General features: G+C 34.0%; 1 protein-coding gene across 1 annotated transcript in view; it reads left to right on the top strand.

Annotated features, from left to right (window-relative positions):
* Positions 1–4,079: 4,079 nt before the first annotated feature.
* LOC106872430 (uncharacterized) overlaps positions 4,080–9,454 on the top strand; it is a 31,607-nt gene continuing 26,232 nt past the window's right edge. Inside the window, exon 1 of the mRNA XM_014919429.2 lies at positions 4,080–4,431. The gene's annotated coding sequence lies outside the window, so the exon portion shown is untranslated. The remainder of the gene's footprint in view (positions 4,432–9,454) is intronic.

A 9,454-nucleotide genomic window follows, 5' to 3' on the forward strand; every position in this document is an offset into this window, starting at 1 on the left:
GGGGGGGGGGGGTAGAACTCTGTAGTTATGCCGTGTCGGGACCTTATTTTATGGTTATTTTTTTTCCCCAAAAAATTAAGGTGCGTCCTCGAGGACGAAGTGTTTTCGACGCCGGGAAATACGGTAATTCAAAATCGGCTTTCATGCATCTGCGAGTAATGATCGATTATTATTATTATTGCATCGATCTTTTATGTCTGCAACATAAACAAGAGGAAAAAAAAATTCAGCCATTTCGTATTTCATTACAATAATAAGAGCTTTCTAAATAATAATGGAGCTTCTACATGGTCATTCGAGCTGTTGAAAATAACTACACCCTACCGTCTTAAAAAAGAAAGTGCACTTTGATTAATGTAGTCCGTGAGAAGGATTGATGGTCATGGCTAGCATACCTTTACTCATCAATCTGATCAGTCAATGCCGACCTATGACTAAACAACTTTCTATATAATTTATGTTTTCTTTACCATTTTTTACTGATTACCTTTTGTTGTGCTCTTTTTCGACAAATTCAATTATTACGTTTCTGCGGTATCTTATTATTGTAGAAGAAAAGCAAACGGTTTTTCATTTACAATTAAATTAAAGGTTTGAACAAGAATCAACTAAATGTTATTCATAATTATTAGTAATAAATTAAATGAAAAGATGGTGCTATATGATGCGACAGTTGCGAAGTTGATGTCTAACTCAGTAGACCTGTGATTAAAAATGTTCCAGGTGTGACTAACCCGTGCCTTTCTCAAGCAAAATATACAAAGCATCCAGAATACCATAATCTACTGTGTCCTTTTAAAATCATAGGATGTGGTATGAGAGAGATTTGGCTCTCTAAAAAAAACAAAAAAAAAAGCCCGAACGATCGCGTCACTCCCTTCAATTCATCGTTTTTGTCCCAATCTGTACACATATTTCTTTTCGTGTCAGTTTTACAAAAATATTTTAATACAAGCTTTAATATTTAGAAAATATATAAGCAAACTTTTGATTTTTGTATAAAAGGAAATACATGCAAACTTCTAACGAGCCTGAATAACTGAAAAATGTTTCTCTAAACTAAATTAGTGCAGGATAATTCTTAATTGTGAAAGTAGGCGGTGTTTAATGCATGATTTTTTTTTGTTTTTGTTTACAGAAATAAATTATTGAAACCTTTTTTCGTTGGCAATTAATATATTCTAATCGTGGAAAGACTTCCTTTTGTACCCTCACCCACCCCTTTATTTTTATTTTATTTTATTTTTACAGAAACCCCCGTTTTCGGGTACGGAAAAAGAAGTCTTTTTCTAATCGTTAAGCTGCAAACCGTCACGCATAGTTCAAATCCCACCGTAGTTAATTGTTGCTTTCATTGTTGCAGAGGCCTATAAAATAAAGTATGTCAGGAACTGGCCCGGAGCCTGTTAATCGGTTAAAGCGGTCCCCAAATTGTGACAGTTAGTGCCTATACACATGACCTCCAGTCGAAAAGCTATAACTCTATTAGAAACAGAATTTTTGTTTAACCAAAAGAATTAAAAAAGGAAAAAAGTAATGACGATAAGGTTTTATAAAATATAATCATTGTGATGGATGATAAGAAACGACGAATTGCCCGACATGTATAAAAGTTAAGAAATCATTAATGCACGAAGCTAGTAATCAGAGATTACCTATTCAGTCCTTTGGTTAAGAAAATTAAGGTTTCTATATTCAGACAGGAATAAAAAAAATGCTAATTTCAGCCAGTGAAGTCAAATAACTGAAGTTCAAGGAAGTATTGAGTGCTTTATTAGAAGTAATGTAGCACAAGAGAATCCACGACCTAGTCTTCGGCAACGCGATAGAGCTAATATTTTATTTAGTCTAAACACGGTTTATTCTGAGCTTTATAATCGACCTTAGTATGCTGCTCATACAGAAATAACAGCCGAATACTCCTCACGTCAAAAGTAGAGCATCTTAGATCATATGGCTACCTGATCATTGACGACCTGGAACTAAATAAAGAGGGGGGCTCTGTTGTCAGTTGACATGTTAGAAATAGCAGCCAAATCTCCCTCAAATCGTCACGTTAGTCTTAATACACTACATTAGTTAATGTGGCCGTCTTGCATATCCCTTAAAAGACAGAAAGGTCTCAGTCGGATTACTTTCGATTACAGGTCTGCTGAAGCAGAGCTGATCTCGAGCTAAACAACACGTATGGTAAGATTTGAACTCAAAATGTAAACACGTCTCTTTACTTTAAGGTCGACGCTCGACCGTATAAATAAACAGCGAGTTCTAAATATTAAGAGAGAAATATAAATAGAAAATTTCAAGCTGTAGTTGTTTTTAGTTACTTATTAGAATTGTAAATTGGAAGAAACACATTAATCAGTTTTCTTTATAAAGATAATTGAATTCCTAAATATTAGTGAGATTCATTTGAACGGAAATTTAATAGCAAAGATTAATAAATATTTCCCTTTCACCTGATAATTATTATAGTGCGAATTTCTACATATGGGAATATCCAGCTTTCAGGACTTGAAAATTTAAGTTATGGTTAATTTGCGCGCACGCACGCACACACACATACACACACAGAGTTTCATTCCTATATACGGTTGTAGTATGGAGCTGGCAAAAATGCTTAGAGTGAATGACCGTACTCAAAGTATACGCCTGTCGATCAGAGAGCAGGAGAGAGAGGGTTCATATTCTAGGTGGTCAGGGTAATCCTGGATTTGTGGGGTTCCTTCATTCGCCCTAGTTGGAGTTTCTCCTGTATCAGGGGGACTACATCATTCATGACATTACATACTTTGTATGTTATGTTTACTGTTATCGCATTTCACTGTCTTTTACATTTCTTTCTTTCTATCCTTTATGTAAACACCCGCACAAATTGTCTTTGTGATGTCACCGTCATCTATGCCTCTGTGACTAATAAAAGAAATTGTTATCATTATTTAATTACTATTATTATATGACTTAATTAGAGTATCGGTAGTGATCATGAGCTTTATTTGAGACTGATATCCTCAAACGAGAGAGAAAACTAGGGAGAAAGATATCCTCAAACTAGAGAGGGATATGACTAAATGCATGTAACGATATGATCCCACTTTCCACAAGGCGACATACTAAGATTCAAAACGTTCTGTGGCCAGGCCATGCAACCCACACTGTATGACTATCAATTTAACATTATATAATATCTATCCCACTATCTATGTATAATGGTGGGAGAATAGAAATAGCAGGAATAAGGTTTTTAAAAATTGTGTTAGATACACTGATTGCAGATGAAAGCTGCAACGTCGTAGATCACAGATCTGCTGAATTATTGCCAAGATGCCGGGTGGGGTTGAATAAAAATACGGAATATAAGAAGAAAAAGAACTGTTCAATATATAGTCGGAAAGATTAGTCCGTACATTTTAGACCATTTCAGCAAAAGGGAAAAAATGAAAAAAGAAAAGGTTTTAATATAAATGTGTGTGTGCAGAAATGGCAGGCAAATAATGGTATACCAATTTGTCAGTATTATTTTAATGAATCTATTTTAATTCTATTTGATTATGATATAGAAATAATCCTAATTCTTATTCTTTTATATGTTTCAGCCCTAATGCTGTGGCCATGCTGGAGCACACAGTTTTTTTACATTTAAACGAGTAAAATAAATAAAGAGTAAATGTATACGAATGAAGAGAAATAAGCCATTGTTGATATTTTAATGTAGCTTCTTGTCAGCTCTGAATGAACAAAGCATGATCAAAGGCATATTCCAGCCACCCTACCCTTTCCTCAAAGACTGTATATTGAGGATGACGTTGTTTTTTTTTTTTTTTCTTCAAGACGGTCGTGGGGGGAAAATAATTTGTTGAATGCAAAATGTACAGTTTCTGATTCGTCATTGCACTCAAACACACAGTAAATAATTATATGTAAAAGATGGGGTATGTTTCGATGGTAACGTTTGTCAACAACATCATCACCTGATCTCTATATAATAAACACAAACCCCTCCCTCTGACATCCATCTGACAATAACAGTCTCTCATTTTCCTGCTTACCGCCTCCACCTCCACGTTTACTCAATTATAGAAGACCATTTATGATTGGTTTCTTATTAGACTGGTCTATTTAGGTCAACTTCTTATCAAACTTTCACTCTCTACTTACTCTGTTTCTTTCAAAACAATAATTACTTTCACCATTGATTTATGACTGTGTTGCAGTCAAGCAGAAATATTTTCTCGCAACCATAACAAATGTTGGCTATATTTCTTAAGAGATGTGTAATTATAAAAGTTTCTCAGTTGCTGCCAGCAAGCCATAGTTGAAGGCTGATGATTGGTTCATAAAGCGAGCACCTGCCCCCGCCGCCATCGTTACCGACACCGACTTCCTTCAATTAAGACTTGCTGCTGCTGTCCGTCACACAACAACTTTCAGGTTTGTAGAGTGGCTTTATTTATTTTTTAATTTTTTTATTTATTCAATTTCAACCGAAAACTTTTTATTTTACCATCCTGACCAGTACCTCTTTATACATATGCAAACACACACAAATATATAATGTTATATATAACAGAAAGTTATATATATGCATACATAATCATCTCCATCATCGTTACTGTGTGACTGAGTTTAAAGTTTGTTTACTAATTTCCAGAAAAAAAAATATAGTAAACCATCTATTTTAAATTAGCTGCTGTATTCATTAGGTATATGAAATACATCAAAATTCCAATTTTTATGCAATCAACCCATTTTTCTAAACCAGCAAGTTTAAATATTCCTTCCCAGGCATTTTTTTCTTTTTACTTTCTATTTGTGAGAGAACGTCGTCATAAATGTCAGCTGTATAGTTTGCTCGGGGAGGTGTTTTCCTTATTCCTCCTCCTTTCTCTTGATGTGTATTTATCTGCCAGTTGCATCAATCAATTACACAGGGTTCAAAAAGGGTGCAAATATAAATAGATCACACCACCTTTTCCTCCCGTTGTTGCTAAAATTTGTATCTCCATCCTTGGAAATTCGGTTTGTAATTCATTTTAATGTAAATTTATAGTATTACATTTTGAACGAATTGGGGATAATCGAAATGATTTTTGTTATTGTCATATAAATAAAGTGCGGAATTTCTTTCGGTTGATAAAAGAAGTTTTGAAAAAAGGAATCCCCTTGTTTGAGCCACTCATTATCGCAGGTTTAATTACCTTCTAATCTAATCATCAACGTGGAATGTAAAACTTTACTGATAAATTAAATAGGCAAAAATTATTGGTGTTTATTCCGACTAAAAAAAAAAATTACTGGGGAGATAGCCAGACACAAAAATCTGCCCACAGTTGTAATTGAGTTTATTATAACCACCAACAACTACTACATTCAAAACATTTCTGCCAGTTAGCAAACACCGTTACCCTCTTTCCAACTTGCTCCGGTTCCCCCGTTTATTTTCATCATTGACATAAAATCTATTTATTGATGATTTAAATATCGTTGATAGGATTTTAATAACATGCCAGGGAAATTTATTTTAAATGGCATTACTGCAAAAAACAAACAAAAAAAAAAGGAAAGTCAATCATGATATGCATATGTGTGTGTATGTATATATATATATATATATATGTATATATATATATATATATATATATATATATATATATATATATATATATATATATATATAGTTTAACTGCCACAAATGCGTCACACTCTAAAATTGCGGTACCTTGCTTTCTAAATAAGTGGTACCGCATGGTTTTATAACGACATTCAACTGTTGCATCACAGCTATTATATAAATTTGGAATTTGAAGGTTACGTTTGAAATATTTAAATGGTGAATTTATGTATTCAGGATTTTCCAAAATATCTTTCTGTAGTTTTTAAAAAAAAATTTTATGATCTAGACGAAAGATCCTTTGGCTCACATTAGGCCCCCATCTTTGATTTTTAAGAAGTGATGGTAGGAAAAATCATTATAAGCAATGCTTATTTTCTACAGTATGAATTTGTCTTCTTACGTTCCATTTCACTTCATACTGGTCATTATAGCGTGAAGCTATCATAGATCTAGACTTATCTTCAAAACCATGGATTTCTAAAGATAAGAGAATAAATGGTTATTAGGTCAACTTCAGGTAAAGGTCCCTAACTAAGTTTGGTATTCACACTTCATTGTTAAACTCCCTTTCCCAGCAACTTAGGTGACCCTCAAAAATTTCATTCCATCATCTCTGTCTTCTCTTAGTGAATAACTTGTCAAGACCTACTACGTATACTTGAAATAGCAATCAAATCTTCTTCTAACCTGTCTGCTATAAGGAAAGGATGCATCAGATAATATAGCCTTGTATACTCCTATATAAGGTTGGAATACTTTTGAATATAGATTGGCTTGGTCAGGACTGACTAAATAACAGCTCAGTGAAATACATAGCATCTATGTGATTGTTTGGCTCGCTAGAAATAACCACTAGTTCTCATTTTAATTAAATCCTACCACCTTGAAAAAAGTGGGGGCCATTAGATAACATAGAGAAGTACAGGAAGGCCATGGCTATCCTTGATCATAGGTCTTTTCAGTCGGGGTCAACACATGATATGGCCTTCCATTTCCTTCATATATTTTAGAATTCTCTGTTATATATATGCTGATTCAGTATTCCACTGTATAATCCCAATGGTAATGTGGAGGTCATTCCCCTCCTATTTTTATTGAAGCAACTGTAAAGGGTTGCTATTTAAAAATATAACTGAGGGCATAAAAATAGTTTCTTTAGCCATTATCATTTCTAGTCACAGAAAAGTCTTTGATTTATTGTTGCATAGATCTTGTGGAACTTTAGCATGGTAATACATGCTACACATGGAACTGAACTGAAGGCATTAAAAGAAGCTGAAAAGGAGTTTTGTGTTAATCAGTCAGGGAAGGACAGGATAAATTAGCATTTATGTAAAACTATGTTTCTCCTAATTAAATTCCAAAATAGAAATATATTTTTCAAAGGTAACTCACACCTCATCCCTTATTTTTGATGAACAACTTTCAACTTAAAGAACCTTCCTTACTGAATATATTAGGATTCACTATCCATTTCTTTAAAAGGTATATCACACCTCATTCCCTAACTATGAACAGTTTTTCAGTCCTTATTATCAAATATACTAGGGTTCACTTTCTCCAGATATCTCTCTTGGAAGAATTATATATATATATGATGTTTGCTATTTGGCAAAGTGACACCCATACATAATTTCAGTTACTTCATCTCATCAGTAAAATGGATCATCTCAGTTCTGCTTTGATTAGTAGACTGGGGTACTATCCATGTGTTAGAAAAGATATAGCTGACAACATTGAAATGGAGAAATCGTTGTTTTTTTTGCAAAATAATCAGTAATAGAAAATTTGTTAGGGCTATCATTCATTCATGTAGTGTTTAAAAAGCATTTAATTGATATTATTTATCAAAACTCTTTAGACATTTCCCAATCAACAGGGTATTAATTTATATAGTTGATTTTTTTTCTTTTCTTTTTGTGAGAGTGAGGACCAGCAAGAACAGCATGTATGTTCATAATTTTGCCACTTAACCACATCTATCATTTGAAATATGTTTTATAATTAATTTGACTAGAAGTTAACATGTAAAAGAATAATTAAATTCTCATCTGACCTTCAATGCCATCTGAAAATACAAATCTGATTTTTTTTTTTTCTTTTAGAAGCTTTCATTAAATTATTTTATAGTGTTCTGATAATTAAAAGAGAGATAGAAATTCTAGGAAGTATTTCTGCATTAAAAGTGCAAAATACTGAGTTGGTAGCTGCACCAGTTTTATTCTTGTCAGTACAGAAAAACAAAATTAGAAGTGTATTTAAAGAATTCTTATGAATACCACCTGTGCAAGTAGTTGAAAAACAAATGGCAGAGAAAGCACTGTAGTGTATGCGAGAGAGATTGTTGTTAGGTTCAATTTGAAGCTACTTTTAGACATTGTTTTTCATTTATAATTGTAAATTGTCCAAACAATTTATTAGTCTAGTGAGTTTGTAATTTTTAAGCTGTGCTTAGTCAGAAAGAAACTATTATTGCCTCATGCTTAAATTATACCATTTCTTTTTTCCAAGAGAAAGAGCAGTTTTAATGTCTTGTATAGTGGGATTTTAAAAAAATGTATCTCCTTCTTTTTAGAAGGTGCTGTGGTTTGGTGAAGTTTATCCTACTTTATTGTCAAGTGGTTTATAATACTTATCAATTTTGCAATGCCTCTCTTATAGAATGAAATGTATACATCACTCTTAATATATTTACTATGTGACCATGTAGACTGCACTATTTGTCTTTTGAAGGTATATAAGGAGGCGGACATTTAGCTTTCTAGATATCTTTTGAAATTTTATTTTCCAACTCTAGCAAGATTTGAATAGCAGACCAGGACTATATCTTCCTCAGTGAATTTTGTCTGACCCAGACAGGTATGGAAAAATGGATGTTCAATGATGATGATGATATGGGATTATGATACAAGACTGTTGATATTCAGTATATAGAGAAATACAGTCTTTTGAACAATTGTAGCCTATTAATAACTTGGTTATTAAATGTTATTGAAAAAAGGCTAGTGCAAATAAGAAATAAATCTACCCAGTGTAAGCTATGGACACATAAGAGGTGCAGCAATATCAAAGGAGGGCTAACTAGCAAGATAGTTTTTGTATGTGGCAGATGCTCAGGAGCAATAAACACTGAGAATGTGCAGAAAACAACCTTTACCACACTCCAGGGAGAAAAACTACAAGTAGTCGATAGCTTCCGCTACATAGGTGACCAAGTTTGTAGCTGCTAGAATAAGAATAGCCTGGACAAAGTTTAAAGAGCTCTTACCTCTTTTGGTGACAAAGGGCCTCTCACTCAGAGTAAAAGGCAGACTGTATGATGCATGTGTACGAACAGCCATGCTACATGGCAGTGAAACATGGGCCATGACTGCTGAGGACATGCGTAAGCTTGCAAGAAAAGAAGCCAGTATGCTCTGATGGATGTGTAATAAGTGTGCATACTCGAAAAAGTGTAAGTACCTTGAGAGAAAAGTTAGACCTAAGAAGCATCAGTTGTAGTGTGCAAGAGAGACGATTGCGTTGGTATGGTCACATGGCGAGAATGGATGAAGATAGCTGTGTGAAAAAGTGCCACACCCTAGCAGTTGAGGGAACCTGTGGAAGAGGTAGACCCAGGAAGACCTGAGATGAGGTGGTGAAGCACGACCAGTGACAGGGACCTTTGGAAATATGCTGTATGTGAGAAGACCCGGCAAGGCAGGTGAGAGCATAATCTGTGATCTCTGCCAGAAGTGTAGCCAGCTCACTAATCCGTATCTTTACTTTATTGGACACTAAAAACCCTGCTTGCGAAGACCTGCTGAGGCAAGTGAATTGGAATTTGAAATTTGAAATCTG

This window comes from Octopus bimaculoides, chromosome 8 (assembly GCF_001194135.2).
Source record: "Octopus bimaculoides isolate UCB-OBI-ISO-001 chromosome 8, ASM119413v2, whole genome shotgun sequence".
NCBI lineage: Eukaryota > Metazoa > Mollusca > Cephalopoda > Octopoda > Octopodidae > Octopus > Octopus bimaculoides.